This window comes from Lethenteron reissneri, chromosome 62 (genome assembly GCF_015708825.2).
Source record: "Lethenteron reissneri isolate LAM-NWPU_2019-01 chromosome 62, ASM1570882v1, whole genome shotgun sequence".
In the NCBI taxonomy this organism is placed as follows: domain Eukaryota; kingdom Metazoa; phylum Chordata; class Hyperoartia; order Petromyzontiformes; family Petromyzontidae; genus Lethenteron; species Lethenteron reissneri.
In genome coordinates this window covers 3,772,352-3,778,235 of record NC_083840.1, presented here as the reverse complement: position 1 = coordinate 3,778,235, position 5,884 = coordinate 3,772,352, and the positions used below count along the sequence as shown (strand labels likewise).

Below are 5,884 nucleotides of genomic sequence, written 5' to 3'. Positions count from 1 at the left end.
GCAGTGATGATGATGATGCAGTAATGATGATGATGATGGCAGTGATGATGATGATGATGGCAGTGATGATGATGATGGCAGTGATGATGATGATGGCAGTGATGATGAGATGGCAGTGATGATGATGATGGCAGTGATGATGATGATGGCAGTGATGATGATGATGGCAGTGATGATGATGGCAATGATGATGATGGCAGTGATGATGATGGCAGTGATGATGATGATGGCAGTGATGATGATGGCAGTGATGATGATGATGATGATGGCAGTAATGATGATGATGGGAGTGATGATGATGATGATGGCAGTGATGATGATGGCAGTAATGATGATGGCAGTGATGATGATGATGGCAGTGATGATGATGATGATGATGGCAGTGATGATGATGATGATGATGGCAGTGATGATGATGATGATGGCAGTGATGATGATGATGATGGCAGTGATGATGATGATGGCAGTGATGATGATGGCAGTGATGATGATGATGGCAGTGATGATGATGGCAGTGATGATGATGATGGCAGTGATGATGATGGCAGTGATGATGATGATGATGGCAGTAATGATGATGATGGGAGTGATGATGATGATGGCAGTGATGATGATGGCAGTAATGATGATGGCAGTGATGATGATGATGGCAGTGATGATGATGATGGCAGTGATGATGATGATGGCAGTGATGATGATGATGGCAGTGATGATGATGATGATGGCAGTGATGATGATGGCAGTGATGATGATGGCAGTGATGATGATGATGATGATGGCAGTAATGATGATGATGGGAGTGATGATGATGATGGCAGTGATGATGATGGCAGTAATGATGATGGCAGTGATGATGATGATGGCAGTGATGATGATGATGATGATGGCAGTGATGATGATGATGATGGCAGTAATGATAATGATGGCAGTGATGATGATGATGGCAGTAATGATGATGGCAGTGATGATGATGATGGCAGTGATGGTGATGATGGCAGTGATGATGATGATGGCAGTGATGATGATGATGGCAGTGATGATGATGATGATGGCAGTGATGATGATGATGGCAGTGATGATGATGATGGCAGTGATGATGATGGCAGTGATGATGATGATGACAGTGATGATGATGATGACAGTGATGATGATGGCAGTGATGATGATGATGATGGCAGTGATGATGAAGATGATGGCAGTGATGATGATGATGATGGCAGTGATGATGATGATGGCAGTGATGATGATGATGGCAGTGATGATGATGATGACAGTGATGATGATGATGGCAGTGATGATGATGATGATGGCAGTGATGATGAAGATGATGGCAGTGATGATGATGATGGCAGTGATGATGATGATACTGATGATGAAGATGATGGCAGTGATGATGATGATGGCAGTGATGATGATGATAGTGATGATGAAGATGATGGCAGTGATGATGGTGATGATGGCAGTGATGATGATGATACTGATGATGAAGATGATGCCAGTGATGATGATGGCAGTGATGATGATGATGACAGTGATGATGATGATGGCAGTGATGATGATGATGGCAGTGATGATGATGATGGCAGTGATGATGATGATGGCAGTGATGATGATGATGGCAGTGATGATGATGATGGCAGTGATGATGATGATGGCAGTGATGATGATGATGCAGTGATGATGATGGCAGTGATGATGATGATGATGGGAGTGATGATGATGATGGGAGTGATGATGATGATGGCAGTGATGGGATGATGGCAGTGATGATGATGATGATGGCAGTGATGATGATGATGGCAGTGATGATGTTGATGGCAGTGATGATGATGGCAGTGATGACGATGATGATGGCAGTGATGATGATGATGGGAGTGATGATGATGGCAGTGATGATGATGATGGCAGTGATGATGATGATGATGGCAGTGATGATGATGATGATGATGGCAGTGATGATGATGATGGCAGTGATGATGATGATGATGACAGTGATGATTATGATGATTGGAGTGATGATGATGATGATGGTAGTGATGATGATGATGGCAGTGATTATGATGATGATGGTAGTGATGATGATGGCAGTGATGATGATGATGATGGCAGTGATGATGATGATGACAGTGATGATGATGATGATTGGAGTGATGATGATGGCAGTGATGATGATGATGGCAGTGATGATGATGATGGCAGTGATGATGATGATGGCAGAGATGATGATGATGGCAGTGATGATGATGATGACAGTGATGATGATGGCAGTGATGATGACGATGATGATGATGGCAGTGATGATGACGATGACAGTGATGATGATGATGACAGTGATGATGATGATGGCAGTGATGATGATGGCAGTGATGATGATGATGGCAGTGATGATGATGGCAGTGATGATGATGGCAGTGATGATGACGATGATGATGATGGCAGTGATGATGACAATGACAGTGATGATGATGATGACAGTGATGATGATGATGATGGCAGTGATGATGATGATGATGGCAGTGATGATGATGATGGCAGTGATAGATAGATAGATCGTTTATTGTCATTGTCACCAGTACAACGAAATTTAAAATGCTCACCAGTCAGGGCCTCATTCATAAATTTAAATTAAATAAAACAAGAAAATAAAAATAAAATTAAATGAAAGATAATCAATTTATACTATATATGAAAACAGCCCAAGTATACCCACATACCCACATAAGGTTACATTTTGTCATTGCACATCTCTATTTCACAGTCAATTGTAAACGCTATTACTTAATAATTAATTAGCATTATTGAGTGTGGTGATCGCTGTAGGATAAAAGCTCTGTTTGAATCTGTTTGTCCTTGTTTTGACTGATCTGAATCGTCTGCCTGATGGCAACAGCTCAAACAGTGAGTGTCCAGGGTGAGAAGAGTCCTTTATAATGTTCTGTGCTTTTTGATGCCACGTGAACTGTGTAGTGCTTCCAGTGTGGGGAGATGGCAGCCGGCGATCTTTTGGGCTGTGTTGATGACCCTCTGGAGCGCTTTCCTCTGAGCCACTGTGCAGCTGGTGTACCATACACAGATGCAGTATGTAAGAATGCTCTCGATGGAGGCTCGGTAGAAGGACACCAGCAGTTTCTGTGTGATGTTATTATTCCTGAGAATTCTCAGGAAGCAAAGTCTCTGCTGGGCCTTTTTTAGAAGCTCAGTGCTGCTGGCGCTCCAGGTCAGGCCCTCCCCAATGTGGACTCCCAGGAAGCAGAAGTCTGCCACCCTCTCCACACACTCCCCGCTGATGATTAGTGGTGGAGTGTCCGTTTTCTTTCTCCTGTAGTCTATTATGCGCTCCTTGGTCTTTGCGGTGTTAAGGAGCAGGTTGTTGCCCCTGCAGTATGCTGTCAGCCGCTCCACCTCGTCCCTGTAGGCAGACTCATCCCCCCCAGAGATGAGCCCCACAACTGTGGTGTCATCAGCAAACTTGACAATGGTGTTGCTATGGTGGACGGCGGCACAGTCATGTGTGTAGAGGGAGTAGAGCAGGGGGCTCAGTACACAGCCCTGGGGGGAGCCGGTACTGAGGCTCAGGGCTGTGGATGTATGACGGCCCACTCTGACCCTCTGTCTGCGGCCCGAGAGGAAACTATATATCCACATGCAGGTGGAATGTGGAATCCCCAGGTCGCCCAGTTTTTCCACCAGTTTGTGTGGGAGGATGGTGTTGAACGCGGAACTGTAATCCACGAAGAGCATCCGCACATAGCTCCCCTGCTGCTCCAGGTGTGACAGTGCAGCATGTAGTGCTGTGGCCACGGCGTCCTCCGTGGATCGGTTCGCTCTGTAGGCAAACTGGTGGGGGTCAAGGTTTCGGGGCAAGCTTCCTATGATGTGACTCCGGACCAGTTTTTCAAAGCACTTCATCACCACTGACGTGAGTGCTACTGGCCGGTAGTCGTTGTAGCTGCAAATGTGGGTTTTTTTGGGCAGCGGGACTATGGTGGAGGACTTTAGGCAGGTTGGTACGGTGGACTGTTCCAGAGACAGGTTGAAAATCCTTGTGAAGACTCCAGCCAGCTCGTCAGCACAGTCCCTCAGCACACGTCCCGGGACGCAATCAGGCCCCGCAGCCTTCCTTGGGTTGACGGCCCGCAGCGTGCGCCTCACCTCATGCTCCTCCACTGTGAGGTTTAAGCTGCTGTGGACCGTGAGGTTTGGTGATGCTGTCCCTTGTGGTGTCACCTCAAAGCGGGCAAAGAAGAGGTTCAATTCCTCTGATGATGATGGCAGTGATGACGATGATGATGCCAGTGATGATGATGATGATGACAGTGATGATGATGATGGCAGTGATGATGATGAAGATGATGGCAGTGATGATGATGATGGCAGTGATGATGATGAAGATGATGGCAGTGATGATGATGATGGCAGTGATGATGATGATGATGCCAGTGATGATGATGATGACAGTGATGATGATGATGATGGCAGTGATGATGATGATGGCAGTGATGATGATGATGATGATGACAGTGATGATGATGAAGATGATGGCAGTGATGATGATGATGATGGCAGTGATGATGATGATGGCAGTGATGATGATGATGGCAGTGATGATGATGATGGCAGTGATGATGATGATGATGGCAGTGATGACGATGGCAGTGATGATGATGATGATGGCAGTGATGATGATGGCAGTGATGATGATGATGATGGCAGTGATGATGATGATGGCAGTGATGACGATGATGATGCCAGTGATGATGATGATGGCAGTGATGATGATGATGGCAGTGATGATGATGATGATGGCAGTGATGATGATGAAGACTATGGCAGTGATGATGATGATGATGGCAGTGATGATGATGATGGCAGTGATGATGATGATGATGATGGCAGTGATGATGATGATGATGGCAGTGATGATGATGATGATGGCAGTGATGATGATGATGATGGCAGTGATGACGATGGCAGTGATGATGATGATGATGGCAGTGATGATGATGATGATGGCAGTGATGATGATGATGATGGCAGTGATGATGATGATGATGGCAGTGATGACGATGATGATGCCAGTGATGATGATGATGATGGCAGTGATGATGATGATGGCAGTGATGATGATGATGATGGCAGTGATGATGATGAAGATGATGGCAGTGATGATGATGATGATGGCAGTGATGATGATGATGATGGCAGTGATGATGATGATGGCAGTGATGATGATGATGACAGTGATGATGATGATGATGGCAGTGATGATGATGATGATGGCAGTGATGATGATGATGATGGCAGTGATGATGATGATGGCAGTGATGATGATGATGATGGCAGTGATGACGATGATGATGCCAGTGATGATGATGATGGCAGTGATGATGATGATGGCAGTGATGATGATGATGATGGCAGTGATGATGATGATGATGCCAGTGATGACGATGATGATGGCAGTGATGACGATGATGATGCCAGTGATGATGATGATGGCAGTGATGATGATGATGGCAGTGATGATGATGATGCCAGTGATGATGATGATGGCAGTGATGATGATGATGGCAGTGATGATGATGATGGGAGTGATGATGATGATGATGGCAGTGATGATGATGATGGCAGTGATGATGATGGCAGTGATGATGATGATGACAGTGATGATGATGATGGCAGTGATGATGATGATAGTGATGATGTAGCCCCGCCCACTGCTCATGTAGCCCCGCCCACTGCCCGTGTAACTCCGCCCACTGCTCATGTAGCCCCGCCCACTGCTCATGTAGCTCCGCCCACTGCTCATGTAGCTCCGCCCACTGCCCTGTAGCTCCGCCCACTGCTCGTGTAGCTCCGCCCACTGCTCATGTAGCTCCGCCCA

At 46.0% G+C, this 5,884-nt stretch overlaps 1 pseudogene; it reads right to left on the bottom strand.

Moving 5' to 3' along the window:
* Nucleotides 1-296: 296 nt before the first annotated feature.
* On the bottom strand, nucleotides 297-5,268 carry LOC133358522 (uncharacterized protein DDB_G0271670-like; annotated as a pseudogene).
* Nucleotides 5,269-5,884: the final 616 nt, after the last annotated feature.